This window comes from Giraffa tippelskirchi, chromosome 6 (assembly GCF_054371585.1).
Source record: "Giraffa tippelskirchi isolate mGirTip1 chromosome 6, T2T-mGirTip1v1.2.pri, whole genome shotgun sequence".
Lineage (NCBI taxonomy): Eukaryota > Metazoa > Chordata > Mammalia > Artiodactyla > Giraffidae > Giraffa > Giraffa tippelskirchi.
The window spans coordinates 64,225,987-64,243,033 of NC_137280.1; the positions used below are offsets into that span (position 1 = coordinate 64,225,987).

Sequence of the window (17,047 nt, forward strand, 5' to 3'; positions counted from 1 at the left end):
AGCTGCCCCACTTCCTGCCATTAGAGTAGATGCTTAGCCATGGGGCCCACTTTCCAGACACGCTATGAACACGTGCTTGCCTTCTCCAACCATGTCCCCCCCCACCCCAGAGCTGCCTGACACACTTGCTGAGAGCCTCATGTGCTTCTTCAGGACAGATCATTCCAGTGGCCTGTGCCGGGAGGGAGGGTGTTGTCTGTCAGGAATATCACAAGAGCTGCAGGGGCACGCCCAGCGAATTCCACAGCCATGATCATGTATTGTGAGTAACCAGAGTCTCATGGAAAGAACAGACCCAGAAGCTCTTTGCGCAGTCACTTTGTGTCTCCATTGCCAGCTTCTTCAATGTGTTACAATATTATATACATAGGCACATTTCTGAAATCTTTAACACATTTCCCATGAGGCCAAAGAGGATAAGAAGATGGGCCTGAGTGTGGATGAATGAGAAGATGGAGACATATAGATCCACTCAGGGTGATGATTTCATAGTGACTTGGTGGAATGTTGTAGGACTCATCAGTGCACAGAATAATGCTCACCTTCAAGGTGAAGGTCTGGACCCTGCTGCTCCCATATCTTCCACGTGTCCTGCTCTGGTTTATGGGTCTGTCTCTGGCCCCCTATTAACATCAGTTAGTGCCAGCACTTTACAATCTGAATCTCTGTAACAGAAAACAGCCATTCTCACGACTGGGTTAGCATCCACAGAAAGGACAATGTACAGAAAAGGAACATGCTTTCTCTGGACCGTCCCCTTTTGCCCTGATGAAAAGCTATGAATCTTCTTTGATTTCTTTTCAGTAAATGCTGGCCCTCACGCCTCAATGGCATAGTCCTACTCTTCTCCATATCCATTCTTAACATTTGGGTCTAAGGCACCAGTGTTCTCTACCTTTCTCCTGCACTTCGGCTTCCACCCTCGCCCCCTATAGTCCATCGTCCACCAGCAGCCAGACTGCACTTGCAGAAACAGGAATGAGATAATCATGTCTCTCTTCTATGTTAAAATAGCTCAATGGCTTTCCATCACTCTGAGAACAAAATCCAAACTGTCTACCAAGGACCACATGACTTGTCCAGCCTCCTGACATCCTCTTGAGCCATTTACTTCCTTTGCTGTGCTTCAGCTCTGTTGTTTGCAAAAATACTCATTTTGTTCCTACCTCAAAGACTTTGCACTGCTCGCTCCTTATGCCTAATATCTTCCCCACACTATGTCCCAGCTCTTGGGGCTGTCTTCTCTTATTTGACTCTTACTAAGCTTTCTACTTTCTGCCACAAACACATCATCTAGTTTAATTCTCTAATATTTATTGCTTGTGCTGATTCTTATGCTCAGTCACACAGAAGTGTCCGACTCTTTGTGACTCCATGGACTGTAGCCCACCAGGCTTCTCTGTCCATGGAATTCCCCAGGCAAAAATACTGGAGTGAGTTGCCATTTCCTCCTCCAGGGGATCTTCCTGTACTAGGGATCAAACTTGAGTCTCTTGCCCTGCAGGCAGATTCTTTACCACTGAGCCACCAAAGAAGCCACATATAATATATATTACTAGTTTTTAAATCTATTGTCTTATATATTTATATATTGTCTTCTCCCCTGCATAAGAAAACAAAACTTATAAGAGATCAAAAGCTTTAACACCTTCATTTAAAGTATATCCCCCAGAAGCTACTACATTGCTTGGCAATGTCAATCAGTATTCCTTTAATGCATTTCTGAGTGAATGAATGGACAAAACTCAAGCTTAAATGAATGCCAGCATTTCATAATTACTGTTCTTTAATCTATTCCTAAGTGCTAGTGATTACTAATGCCCCCTCATCCCAAATCATCAAAGAGTGAAGAAAAACTTCTCAAAGAAGTGATTCTGAATCCCAGTCTCACCACTGACTTATGATTCTGGACAAATCTCTGAAATACCCTGTGTTAATTGTCACTTCTAAATGGAGGAAATAGAAGAAATAGAAATACCTGCCTTATAGAGATGATGCTGATGAGATAAGTAAGTACAGTTTGGGTGCCCTGAACAGTTCCTGGTCCATAAGAACCTCTAGACAGGTGATCAATGCTATCATCACTGTGATCATATTCTAAGCATGTTGACTGCACTGCAGAATAGATGATGCTCTTTGTTCTGCCACCGAAAACAGAGAGCAGGATGGACACAGGAAGCAAGTCTGAGAGCCGTGAGACCAGTAGAGACAGAAATAAGCTGATGGATTCACAGGGCAGTGCAGAGGTAGAATTCATAGAATTCCTTGGGCTTCAAGGAGAATTCATAGGATCTGGCTGTTTCAGATATTGGAGGAGTCGAAGATAAGAGGTTGAGAATTCAAACCTGGTCAACCGAAGGAAGGATTCACACACAACCATATGTCAACCTGGCTGATGCTCAGGGTACAAAAATGCACCCAATCTGTACCCTTCTTTGAGGAACTTGGGTTCAAACAGGGAAAACCAACAGACTAAAAATGAGAAGTGATGAGTGTTATCTTGGAGGTATGAACAAAAGGCTATACTTCACAGAATGGGATTTGATCCCTTCCAGTCAAATAAGGTTTGAGTAGACATAACAGAAAGGGTGACAACCTCAACCTTTGAATGTTACAAACTTTGAACCTTACAGCGTGTCCCAGAATGCTGATGGGGGTACCAAAATTATACCAAAACTATTAAGAAGAGAATCAGGTGCTAAAAGGACAATTCTACTTAGGCAAACACCACAAGTCTACCTTTTGCTCTAAGCCCCATCCATCTCAGATCTAGCTTAGTCTCCTAAAGTGTCTGTCTTTGTTGGCCAAAGCTAGTTTACAATGCTAAAAGACTAACTCATCAGGGTGGAAGACAAAACAAACCTGGCTAAAACTGGCAACTGGAAAGACTAAATTATAAATTATAGTCCTGGTCATATAACTGTATTAACATTAGTCAACAGGCATTAATTAAGTTCCCTGCGTCACAGTGAAAGCTGGTTATATCCTTGGAGTAAGTAACTTCCCTGGCTTGAATTTTGTTCTTTTCTCAAATCTCTAAGGTGTAAAGTTAATTGTATTCATAAACATTTTAAAATCCTTCTCAATTGTACAAAGCACTTCCTTGCTGCTTTAAGGAGATAGTCACCATATTACCTTATCTTAGTGATGCATTGTTAAAAACATTAATTTTTTGCTCTATTTAAATAGAGTGTACAGCTATGTTTTCTTAAAGGCTCCTATCAGCTGTGTGCTTATGTCTGTTATTTTAGTGTTTCTGTCATGTTCACACTGCTAGTCTGTCCACTATCACTTTTCCCAGTACTCCATATATCTGCCCCTAAGAACTGTTCCCTTAATTCTAATTGTGCTGCTTCTAATCAGATAGTGCCTAGATACTAGATAAGCATGTTCACAAGAATTGTTTATCAAAGGGAGACCAAGTGTCCTGGAATAATCATTAAGACTTCCATATTTCACTGACAAAAGTGTCTAGATTTGTACAGTAAAAAAAGTATAATTATCCAATTTATTTGTAAAAGCCGGGAAACAAGAGAAGAACAGAGGTGAGAAGTAACTTTCCCAAGATCATAGAAGTGGTGACAATCGATTTTGTTTCCTGGGATCTTTTTTCAGTTTTTCAGTAAGGCTGGGAATGGTCAAGTTGTAAAGGAACTAAACATTGGTTAGAAATAAGATTATCCATAGCAATTTTGGGGCTTCCCCAGTGGCTCAGAAGGCAAAGAATCTGCCTGCAGTGCAGGAGATGCAAGAGATTCTAGTTCAGTCCGTGGGTCCGGAAGATCCCCTAAAGAAGAACGGCGACCCACTCCAGTATTCCTGCCTGGAGAATCCCATGGACAGAGGAGGCTGGCGGGCTACAGTCCATTGGGTCACAAAGAATCAGACACGACTAAGCAACTAACACTTTCACTTTCGTTTTGATAGTAATTTTTAACGCAGCAAACACAACTAGGTGTATATACAATAGTAAGCCTCCAATTACCAGCAGGCTGGGAGACAAAATTTCATGTGCCCGACACTTGTTTGAAACTAGCTTACATTAACCCAAACTCCCAAAATGAATCCATTGACTTGTCTATTTTTCTTACCTGTAAGAGTTTACTTTGACACATTTCCTTTTTCTTCTGATGCATTTCCTATTCTTCGTCCTCTTGTTCCTTCTGCCTTGACTGGGGCCTTGTTCAGTCTTTTAACTCTTCTTCTTGAAAGATATGACTCAGGGCAGTTAAAACATAATCCCACCTACACAAAAGCTGTTCACCCGAACCTGGTAGCCAACCTGTAATATCTGAAGCATCCCTGACTTATCCCTGACTTGTTTCCATGGCCTTGAGCTTTCAGATTGTCCCTTTCAGGACATTGAGGGCAGTGGACTGAAAGTTGGGATTGGAGTTGGACAGATGGAGGCTCTAGGTATAGCAACTTTGCTTGCTGAACTTAAGACCTGGGGTAAAAACACTTCTTTAAGCTTCAATTTTCTAATTTGAAAAATAAAATAGTAATGCCAACCTAATAGGGCTTTTTTGAATTGTGGTGTTGAAGAAGACTCTTGAGAGTCCCTTGGGCTGCAAGGAGATCAAATCAGTCAATCCTAAAGGAAATCAGTCCTAAATATTCATTGGAAGGACTGATGCTGAAGCTGAAGCTCCAATACTTTGGCCACTCGATACAAAGAACTGACTCATTGGAAAAGATCCTGACGCTGGGAAAGATTGAAGGCAGGAGGAGAAGGGGATGACAGAGAATAAGATGGTTGAATGGCATCACCGACTCGATGGACATGTGTTTGAACAAGCTCTGGGAGTTGGTGATGGACAGGGAAGCCTGGCGTGCTACAGTCCATGGAGTCGCAAAGAGTTGAACACGCCTGAGCAACTGCACTGAACTGAACTGAATAGGGCTTTTTCCTGTATTCTCTGCCTCTCTTGGGCTTCTTAGTCAAGATGCTGGCTGATTGGAATCATGATTAAGTTCCAGGAGGTCCGTGATGGGGTGAAGATTGCTATTGAAGCCAGCTCATGGGGTGAAGACTTAGAAGAACAAGTCAATTCCAGATCTTTGGGGAAATTTTAGATTTCAGTGTTAGAAGGACCAGATGTTGTCTAGGGGAACATTTTGTCCTCCTAATCATCCCCACATAAGTCAACCAAGCATCAGGCAATTGATATAGATACACAGAGATCCTAAGAACTCAAAAGAATGACACCCATGGACCGTTAGAATCAGCAAAGGCCTAAGACGCAACAGAATGAAAATAGATACCTTAAAAACTGTGTTTCTCTCTCCATGATCCCCAGTGCAGCTCAGCACCATCCTTACTGAGGATACTCTTACATCAAGGGTTTGTAACTCTGAGTTCTCCTGTGTGTAACTGGACAGAGTTGAGGTATCCAGAAGTTAAACCCTTTCATTTATCTGGAAAGAAATATTCTGAGTTGAGGGATTGGAGCATAATCAGAGAATGCAAAAATGCTCATTTCACTGGTGAGTGCCACTGTGGTTGGATTCAGAAGAGAGTTATAAATTTGTATTACATAATAAAGAGCCTCCCATCTGAGACATATTTTTTTAATTGTGGTATAGTTGCTTTACAATATTATGTTAGTTCCTTCTATACAACAGAGTGAATCAGCTATATATATATATATATACATATATCCCCTCCCTCTTGAACCTCTCTCCCAGGCAAAGAAAGCATATTGTTCTGACGTTTCTGACTAAGTTTTAAACTCTTTCTTCTCATTACCTGGATTTGGTCTAGAGACTTTGGTCCTGTAGTAAGTAGTTTCTTTTAGTTGTCATCTGAATCCCAGAAATAATTTTCAAGGCATTTAATTTTCATTTCTGTTTAAAAAAAATTGCGTGCACTTTTGCTGTGTGGTATTAATTACAAAGCTTTAGAGAGAAAAAAAAATTAAACCCAGAGAATGTCAGAGAAGAATGAGTTCCACTGAGAACGCTGGGAAGGACGTGAACTCTGAGCCAACACCTTGACAAGCTTGAGCAGAAAGTGACCTCTTAAGGAATCACAGTTGCTTCAGTTAAACTAATACTAATTTGGAAAAAAAAAAAAAAAAAGTCTCTGCCCTTGAGTAAGTTAGCCTTCTACTGGGGGATTGAAAGTCCACCAGGAGTAACAAATTCAAATGCCTTCAGGGTTTCCAGTTGCAACAAGATGAATTATAACAAAGAAGTGGGAATGCCTGTGAAAAAAACAGAGCCTTCACACCCTTTTTAAAGGTCCTCAAAGTCAGAAATAGTTCACAGTTCATGACTGGCAAATAGTACCCTTTGGGTGGTGAATTTTCATAACCTCACACAGATCCCCTTAGAACAGAGTTTCTCAGCCTGTGCCCTACTGACATCTGGGGCTAGATAATTTCCTGTTACAAGAGACTGTTCCTTGTAGGAGAATGTTGAGAAGCATCCTTGGCCTTTATGTACCGAATGCCACCTGAGAAAGAAGTGCTGAATGTCACAATCACAAAGAACAACACAAGAGGACAGCCCCACCCCCATCCAATGGTTTTCCAATCACGTTTCATCCCCCAGCAGCTGGGTCAGGAAAAATCCATTATTCTCAATGAACAAATAAAGAAGCAGATGCAGCATCAAGTTACAGCTGGATGTGGCAGCGTCACTATTTAAATCAAGCTGCTTCTGACCCAAAGCTGTGTTTTAACCCATCTGACATCATGCCTCAAGCAGAGGATGTTTCAAAGGATAGCATCATTGAGCAGAGACTCGGAGAGAGGACTGGTCTTACCTTCTGTGTTTGAAACCTCTCTCCTGCCCTTTCTCTCTCTGCTATCAAAACAATAGAGCAGTCCAGAGCCTGCTGCAGTCGTGCTGATGATAAGTGACAAGGATCTGCACTTGACCACTGATGGTAGGGATATAGAAGAAGATACGGAAAATATTATGAAGACAAAATTGTCAGGATTGGTGATTGATTAAATTAGGACATTAAAAAAAGGAACACAGAATCCAGAATCCTAGAAGGATCTGGCATTAGTTAGGATAATCAATATCAGTTGCTTTTACAAACATTTCAAATATCTCAGCAGCTTAACAATGTCACGGTTATTTCTCATTCACCTCACAGTCCAATCAGGTGTCTGGCCAGAAGACTTAGATGCTGTAACTTGGGGATTCCAAGCCCCTTCATCCTGTGACGCCATCATCCTCCAAGTCAGAGGTCAGCGAACTGTAGTCTATGGAACCAACCCCTCTGCTGCCTGTTTTATAAATAAAGTTTTATTGGAACACAATCAAATTCATTTGTTTACATAGCATTCATGGCTGATTTCACACTACAGTGGTAGTATTGAGTAATTGCTACAGACACTATATAGCCAGCAAAGCCTAAAATATTTACTCTCTGGTTTCTTACAGAAACAAGTACGTCTAGGCATCTTCTACTGAATACTTTTCAATCAAGCAATGATTAATAAAAGAAAGTAAGAAAGCTTCTCCAAGAGGTTTTTAAGCCAGGTCTGGACATGGTGTAGAACATTTCTGGGGCATAGATCTTTTGGCCAGAACTTGTCACTGGGCTGCCCTCCCTGGCAAGGGAGGCTGGAGGATGTGGAAGAGTCCATGGCTAAGGCTGGGAACTACCAGTCCATGCCATTGATCCATGGCTCTAGACAAACTTCTTTTTGCTTGATTATCATCCTGTGGTTTCCTTAGAATGGGAAAAGCCCACATATTCTTGCAAAGTGCTGTAAACAACCATATCTCACTGAGACGCATTAATGACCAACATAAACTACTGAACCCTAAGTTTAAACAAATGTATTATGTGAGTTGATAATAGTAGAATAAACATGACCCCAATTAATGAATTTTCTCAAAAAAATTTTTTCTCAGGAAAATCCCGAGCAAAATTTTTGGCAAACTCAATATATGTTCTTTATTAGTTCAAATAAGGGCATAAATGGAAATTCAGTGTAACTCCATAATATGAATATCTACTTCATGCTCAGCGTTGTGCCAAGCAGAAAGGAAAATAAAGACATACTGGATACCTCCTGGGGTCTCATTTTAGGCATGAAATATACAAATATAGAAAAAACAAAAGAAACATTATTCCTATTCCAAAAGGGTAGAGGTTTATCTTTTCATCAGCCTAAAGAAAGAATATACCATGAGGAGTAGTGTGGTTGAGATACACTTTCTGGAGAAGAAAAATAAAAGCCATTATGATTTTTGTGATTTCCATAAAAATTCAAATAAGAGTGAATGGTGATAAAACTTGAAAAATGCTTTGCAATTTAGAAGTCACTATCACTATGTAATATCCTTTCATATTCATCAAAATCCCATGAATTCAGTATTATCAAGACTAACTCACTTTCACTGAGAACCAGTAAGGGGTTGAGACCTGCTCTGTGATACACGGCTTGTCAGGAGAACAGTAGGCCTGAAACGAGGGTTAGATTTATCTTTTTCCTTCATCTTTTTTTCTTTTCCTGATTTCTAATCCCGGACTCTTTCAACTTTGCCACATTGTTATTAAAAAATTTTTAAAAAGGGTGTCCTTTGAAAGACTTACACCGAGGTAGCCATGAAGAACTCACAATGTGCTCCAAAGTAAACAGCAATCAGGAGAAACCTTTCCACACAAAGACAGTGAAATTTCTATTGGCTCAAAGATGCCCCAGCCAGGGGCAAGGGAAATGAAGCCGCAGGCTGCAATCCCTCCCCGAGGATTGCTCCATCCAGTTCTCAGGTTGAAGGCAGCTTTGAAGTTAAAACACAACCATCCAGACAGGTAAAGGAAGTGAAACTATGATGGCTGTCAGTTTTGTCAGGTTCAGATAATGAATTAGGCACAGAATAGTTGACCAAGAATAGAGCAGCCCTTTGTGGATGGCTTGGAGGAATTCTGGCTCCTACCTGCTGTCATGTTCCCTGACTCCCTTCCATTTGTCATCTTGACTCACAAGCAACTAAGACATTAAACTCCTGAACAACAGAAGATGTCTGAGTGTGTGACATATACATACACAGCCTGAGCCAGCAGCAGGCTCTCCCAGGAGGTCGGTGGAACAGAGAAATGCCATGTCATGGTGGAAGAAAGACCTGTTATGGTCCATTTGAGCCAAGCATTCCCTTAAGATGAACTAAAGCAATCATAAGGACCAGTTGGGCAAGATTTCTGTGTGGGTGAGGCTACCAATGGAAATGGGAAGTGAAATGAAATCCAGTTTGCCTTGATCCTAAGGGATAAAGTCCACACCCCTAGCATGACGTACAGGCTACCTGTGTCCTGGTCCCTGTCCAGCTGAGCAGTCTTTCTGTACCCAAATCCTCCTTCCCTGTTTACCACCAATAGGAACCTCTCAACACATCACTTACCACTTACCTGGGCTTGCTCCCAATTCCAGTTTCCACTATTTGGTATGCCCTTCCCACTTTCTCCACCTGACAAACTCCTATCCATCTTCCATACTCGGCATTCAATCACTGTTCATCTGTGACAATTTCTGCAACTTGTCCTTTCAGCCATTAGGAAGCCACTCCCTTCACTTTGCAACCACAGCACTTTATATGTCTCATTGCTACAGTACACATCACATTCCATTGAGAAAATGTGTGTTCTTGTCTGGCTCCCTCACTGGTCCAGAAAGTTGAGTGGCACCTAGGAGCCGACATGCAAACAGAAATGAGGTAGAAAAATGAGATTGGGTGTTAAAGGTTGTGTGTGTGTGTGTGTGTGTGTGTATGTGTCACTCAGTTGTGTCCAACTCTTTGTGACCACATGGACTGTAGCCCACCAGGCTCCTCTGTCCATGGAATTCACCAGGCAAGAATACTGGAGTGGGCTGCCATTCCCTTCTCCAGGAGGTCTTCCCAACCTAGGGATCGAACCCAGGTCTCCTACATTGCAGGCAGATTCTTTACCATCTGAGCCACCAGGGAAGTCAAAAGGTTTTAACATGCTGTGTTAAGAAACTTGGACTTGATCTGTAGCAAGTGGGGAGCCATTGAAGGATTTAGCCTCCAGGAATAACTTGGTCAGAGTTGGAGCTTGAACGCCTTAATTGATCAGGCTGTTAGGTGAGTTTCCAGCCCTTCCTTCCATGGAGGAATGAGAAACTGCAGTGTAACAATGGCCCATGGATGGGCTTCAAGTGGCCTCTTCATTCCAGGCAAGACGACATCACCACTCATAGCTATAGTCTTTGCAGCCACTGGAAAAAAGCAACTGGACCAGAGACAAGAATAATAGCACATGAAAGACCCTGGAATAATCCCCCTAGTGTGACCTCTGGCCCTGGGACACCTGCCTATGAGAGAAACCGTGCCTACATCTGTGCCATGTCTCACATTCCCTGAGCCTGGATCCTCTCCAAACACAATATGTGCAGCCAATGTCAAGGAGAAGAAGAGATAATCAAGTTATTCAGGAGAGGATGGAAAGAGAAAGATAATTTTCCGATATGGGTTTACAAAGTGGATCAGGGCTTGCGTTGTTTTCTCACTTCCTCAAACCTCCATGATATCTTCTTCACCCTAAGAAAAAAAGGGATTAGGAAGTGATTCATATAGAAGGAATGGCTATGTGAGAAGGTTGTCCCGGGAGACAGTGCCAAAACTCTTCCTGATGAGCCCCTCTGCTAATGGGACCACTTAACCAAGGAGGGCAGTTTCCTATTTTTGTTCCTGAAACTTCCAAGTGTCATGAAAGAGGGAACAGAACCAGGCTGTGGTTTGACATGTACAGAAGTCCAGGAAGGACTCATTGCCTTTCAGAGGCAGCCTCTTCTCATAGGAAAGTGTGGGTTTTCGGAGTGGACAGACATGGGTCCAAGCCTAGATCTCAAGCCCCACTTCCTGTGTGACCTCAGCCCACTTGCTAAGCTTTTCTAAGTTTTGTTTTCCTCATCTATAAAATAAGGATAATTCTTATGTTTCTGTAACATTATAAAGTTAAACTAAGTAACATATTTTAAGTGAGCAGCATGGTATTTAGAATGTACCCAACACATTGTATTTATTATTAGAATCAGGTTCCCACTTGAAAACTTTGCATTCAAGATGAATTCCCAGGTTCCAGTTTAGTCTGATAGGATATACTTAAAAAAATAAAAACCCTATACTGTGAAAATCTTGTTGTACTAAAAGATGTTTGAGGAGGTAGCTATCCTATTACTATTCAAGATTTTTCCACAGAATCCCTGTTTGGCCTAGGAGGTGCTCAGGAAATTTTGTTGAATGGTTAGATAAGCAAATTGCTTAGTTAAGCAATTTACTACACCATACAAGTAGATGTTAAAAATATAAGCCTACAGAAAACAAGTCTGAATGTACAGGAAGTTTATATATACTGGTAAGATTGCAGAAGTAAAATTGCCAAAGGATTGAAAGAACAACTCAGAGAAGAGGAATCTGAAATCCTCCAAACTATATGAGCAAAACAATGTTCAATAAACCCACAGTTCTATAAACACAAATACAGACTGAAAGCCTTATTCACTATAAAGTAGAAATGATTTTTAAACCAATAGCATTCAATGATGGTCTGGGTCTGGTGAAATGAGACAATTCATTCACAGTTAGTCAGAATGAACAGTGTTAAGCTTTCTGAAAGGCCATTTATCAGTACAGTTAAAACCCCTGAAAGTGTCTCTACTTTTTTACCCAATAATTCTACTCCTAGAAATCTATAGTACAGAAACATTAGAGCCATAGACAAAGGATGTCTCTGTAGGAATGTTCAGCATACTACTATTTGTGTAATAGCAAACCAAGAGGAGGAGGAACAAGAAGGAGAGAATGAAAAGAAGAAAAAGAAAGGGGAGGAGGAGGAAGAGCAGAAAAGCAGAGTAGAGGTTGGTGAGATAGAATTAAGACAACAAGGCAGCTATGGCAAGGAGTTAGATGAGAAATAATCAGAATTAAAGTGTTACATATTTTTATGTTGTTCTAAGGTATAGTACAGATACAAAATTTTGACTTTGTTAACATAACATTTGTGTTGAAAAAGCTAGTTGACTCCTAAAATTACCGTCATAGAGCATACATGCCTAATGAGTAGAAGAAAAAATGGAAAGATAAAAAAATAATTTTAACAATCATAATAAACTTAAGATTGAAAAAAATGAAACATAAAAAGACAATTTGCAAGTGCATAATCAAATTATAAAAATAAATCTAAATATATCAGTGTCTTAGTGGACTCTGGGTGCCATAATAAAATACTGTAGACCAGGGGTTCCCAGCCCCCATGCCACTCGGCCACCTGTAAGGAACCGGCACAAAGCAGGAGGTGAGCGGTGCGGGAGAGCAAGCCAGGCTTCATCTGCTGCTCCCCATCGCTCCTGTTGCCCCCAAACCATCCCCACACTTCCCAACACCGGTCCGTGGAAAAATTGTCTTCCACCAAACCAGTGCTTGGTGCCAAAAAGGTGGGAATCGCTGCCATCGTCTAAGTGGCTTAAACAGTAGAAATTTACTTCTTACAATTCTGGAGGCTGGAAGTCTAAGATCTGGGTGCTAGCATGGTCAGATTATGGTGAGAACACTCTTGCTGGCTGGAAGATGGCTATCTTCTCGCTGTGTGCTCACATGGTCTTTTCTTGGTACATGCATTCAGAGACAGAGGCAGAGAGGTTGATCTTCCTCTTCTTATAAGGCCGCCAATCCTATTGGAATTTGGATCTCATCCTTCTGACCTAGTTTAACCTTATGTGTATGTGTGTGTGTGTGTGTGTGTGTGTGTGTGTGTGTGTGTGTGCGCGCGCTCAGTCATGTCTGACTCTTTGCAACTAGATGGACTGCAAGGGGCTAGAGGACTAGCTCACCAGGCTCCTCCAACCATCGAATTTTCCAGGCAAGATATACTGGAGTGGTTGCCCTTTTCTCCTCCAGGGCATCTTCCCAACCCAGAGATGGAACCCACACCTCCTGCATTGCAGGCTGATTCTTTACCACTACAACATCTGGAAAGACACGTTTAACCTTAATTACCTCCTTAAAAGTCCTATCTCCAGTACAGTCCCATGGAGGGAGATGTTATGGCTTAACCATAATAATTTGGAAGGGACTTACTGCAGTTGCTTACCAAAGAAAAGGCATCTTATTCTTTATCCTCGAAAAAAATAGGACACAGATTTGTTATTCACACGTGATATACTAAAATTAAACCATTCCTAATTGTGGAAAGGCTAAGAATTCAATCAGAATTATAAACAAAGAGAGTATGAAAGACAAACAGAAAGAGCGAATCAATTTTTTCCAGTAAAAATGAGAGAGAAAATATAATTCTAATGTGATATTTACAGTAGCATTATAAAATGTAATGTACACAATAATTAACAAAAATGTGTATGCCATTTACTGGTATTATAAAACTTAATGGAAAGACATTAAAGAAAGTCTAAATAAATGTGAACCATAAAATATTCTGAGTAAGGCTCAACATCTTACAGATGTTAATTCTCTCCAAACTTGATCTATTGTTTTAATATTATTTCACTAAAAATCCTAACAGCATTTTTTTTCTTTTACTTGATTAACTGATTCTAAATTTTGTATGAAAACCCAAAAGACCAAGAATAGACGTGATGAAGGTATAGTACAAAGTTATGGGACTTCGAGTGCTGGATATCAAGACCTGTTATAAAAGTATAGAAATTAAGCAAACATGTTAGTGCAGAAACTAACAACAACAAAAAATAAAAATAAAAAAGAAAGAAAACTAATAAAGAGGAAGAAAATAGCCTATGAACAGACACACACACACAAAAACAGAAACTTCATTATCACAGAATAGTCATTGCAGATGACTGGGGAAATGATAAACTATTTAATTCTATCATGATGATGGCTATTCATAAACTCTAATATAATATTTGATCCATTGCCAAAATTCAGTTCTGGCAAAATGAAGATTTAAATATAAAGAATCAAACTATAAAGCTTTTAGAAGCAATATGAAGGAATATATATAAGGGAAGAAGAACTAAAGAGCCTCTTGATGAAAGTGAAAGAAGAGAGTGAAAAAGTTGGCTTAAAGCTCAATATTCAGAAAACTAAGATCATGGCATCCGTTCCCACCACTTCATGGCAAATAGATGGGGAAACAGTGGAAACAGTGGCTGACTTTATTTTTCTGGGCTCCAAAATCACTGCAGATGGTGATTGCAGCCATGAAATTAAAAGACGCTTACTCCTTGGAAGGAAAGTTATGACCCACCTAGACAGCATATTGAAAAGCAGAGACATTACTTTGTCAACAAAGGTCCGTCTAGTCAAGGCAATGGTTTTTCCAGTGGTCATGTGTGGATGTGAGAGTTGGACTATAAAGAAAGCTGAGCACAGAAGAATTGATGCTTTTGAACTGTGGTGTTGGAGAAGACTCTTGGACTGCAAGGAGATCCAGCCAGTCCATCCTAAAGGAAATCAGTCCTGATTATTCATTGGAAGGACTGATGTTGAAGCTGAAACGCCAATACTTTGGCCACCTCATGCGGAGAGCTGACTCATTTGAAAAGACCCTGATGCTGGGAAAGATCGAGGGCAGGAGGAGAGGGGGACGACAGAGGATGAGATGGTTGGATGACATCACCAACTCAATGGACATGGGTTTGGGTGGACTCCGGGAGTTGGTAATGGACAGGGAGGCCTGGTGTGATGCAGTTCATGGGGTCACAAAGAGTCAGACATGACTGAGAGACTGAACTGAACTGAACTGATACTCAGTTTGGGGGTAAAGAAGTATTTTTTAACAAAACACAAAAATCACAAACCTTAAAAGAAAATATTGATTAATTTCATTATCTAGAATTTTATAACTTTTTCATCAAAAGACTCAATAAAGAAGAGAAAAGCTAATAAAAAATAATATTTTAAAAAAGAAGGGAAAAGCTTTAATCTAGGTGAAGATTTTTGAAACAAACCAATAAAGGCTTTGTATCTGCTGAATATAAACATTTCCTACAAATCAAAAAACTTTTAAAGATGAATGGCCAAACAAAAAATTTCAAAAACGTATTGCACAGAAGAGAACCAAAAAATAGTCCAAAAACATAAGATGCCTAATCTCTTAGGTTGAGGGAAATTTTCATCAAGGAAGTGCAAATAAAACTCACAAGTTACCATTTCACACATAACAAAGAAGCAAAAAATTAAAAAGTGGACAAGATCAAGTGTTGGTAAAATTATGGAACAATGGAACTTCTATCCCATTACTGGTGGAAGAGCATTTTGGTATGGCCATTGGGGAATTGTTTTAGGCACTGAACAATAGAGTCGAGCATGCACATTCTTCCCTCTTTAGTAACTCTATTACCAGTTGCTTGTGGTTGAAAAGAGTTTCCCAGTGGCTGCACTGTAAGATTCTGATACCCTGAGATTCTGGGGTGACCAAGGGATCACCTGGGTGAGGCCTGGGTAGCCATAAAGTTTCCCACTCCAACCCAGCCCCCACCAGCATCATGCTTCAGTTTCCTTCTGAAAGGTTCCTCTAGATGCAACACAAGAGAAGATGAGCAATACTGTGATCGCTCCTCCATTAGGAAGTGCTTAGAAAGGACGAAGATGCCACCAAGGACACAGGGTCTGTGCCTCAAGGCCACCATCCAACAACACATGGCCAACACTTGACCACTGGCTGTCAGAGACTGGAGTAAGGAAGGCTGGCTGGGGTGAAGTCCTACTGTGCACAGCTTCCAATGGGGGTTCCATATCTCCAACCATTCCTTGTAGCCATCATATTCAGGTCTATTTCCATTCACTGTGCCTTCTAGGTAGCACCCAAGCCAGCCCAGAAGAGCTGCACGTGAACCCTAGCTGGTGCATTCATCCTCAACCTCCACATACATTAAAACTAGACTTCACTGCTGTTTTGAAGTACTTGATAAAAAACTGCTAAGAGATTTAAATTTTATTTGCATCATGACAAGCAATTGAACTAATAAGAGAATTACTAGATCTTATCATTGCTGTAAAACTTTAGAGCTGAACAATGTAGTGTTAATTTTATATCATCTACGTGTGCAGTTTCTTATATAGAGTGCCCATCAAGAATTTGAAGAGACTACCCTTAGAAAACTTCTTAAGAAAAGATATATAACCATTTCAGATGTAAAGCCTGATAAAAAGAAATGGTATTTATTTTTATCATATCTCATTTTTATCATGAGGAAACAGGCTCATGTTCCTCATTAAAATTTTGAAAGTACTTCTTTTGATTTTATTTTTTCCTATCATATTTCTATAACATACATAAAATTCATGAATGTAGTATCAGTTTTCTCTAGTTTATCCCCTGTGCTCTACTAACAGTATTACCATTTTCATGAAGTAAAAAATATTAGGAATCCCCACTGGACAGAACTCACACCTATGCACCAAGGCACACATTCAAGTGTGTCCTTCACAGTATTGTCATCATAGCAAAAAATGGAAACTCACCCAACTGTCCACCCCCAGCACAGTATATGGTGGTCTAACCCATACTCTGCAATCTACATAGCAGTGACAAGGAATAAACTACATGTGCATGATTGTGGATAGAATGACAAGAGAGAGAAATAAGTTCCGGAAGAATGTATAAAGTATAATTCTGTTCACTAAAATCCTCAAACAGAAAAAGCTAAGCATTAAACCTTTGGGAATTTTATGTAGGCGGCCATGCTATCAAGAAACTCAACGGAATGATTAACACAAGTGGAAGGAGAGGCAAGTGGCAGCTGCTCGCTAAAGAAATCACAATATGTTCCTTAAGCTTGAGGGTTGATACACAAATATTCTTTATTAATTCAAAAATGTGTATTAATTAATTAACTAGTTAAATAATCAAAAAAAAATTGAGGCTGTTGCATTTACCTGCAGTGTGGACTAATAATGTTTAAAATAGATAACCAACAAGTATCTAATAAAAAAGTTAAAAAATAAACTTTTTTAATAGTCAAATAAAATTGGAGCAGAGGATGGAAGGGTGTAAGGGAGGAGTGACTGACAGGGAAGCAAGAGAGAAAGAGAGAGAAAAAAACAGATAAGCATATTGAAGTTCATTATTTAAGAGTAAATT

At 40.2% G+C, this 17,047-nt stretch overlaps 1 long non-coding RNA gene across 1 annotated transcript; it reads right to left on the minus strand.

Moving 5' to 3' along the window:
* Nucleotides 1-4,119: 4,119 nt before the first annotated feature.
* Nucleotides 4,120-7,179, minus strand: LOC145509077 (uncharacterized). Its single transcript, XR_014055845.1, has 5 exons — nt 7,102-7,179; nt 6,770-6,886; nt 5,750-5,847; nt 5,266-5,418; nt 4,120-4,204 (listed from the first exon to the last, which is right to left on the minus strand). It is a non-coding gene; the product is annotated as an uncharacterized LOC145509077 (long non-coding RNA).
* Between the last annotated feature and the right edge of the window lie 9,868 nt (nt 7,180-17,047).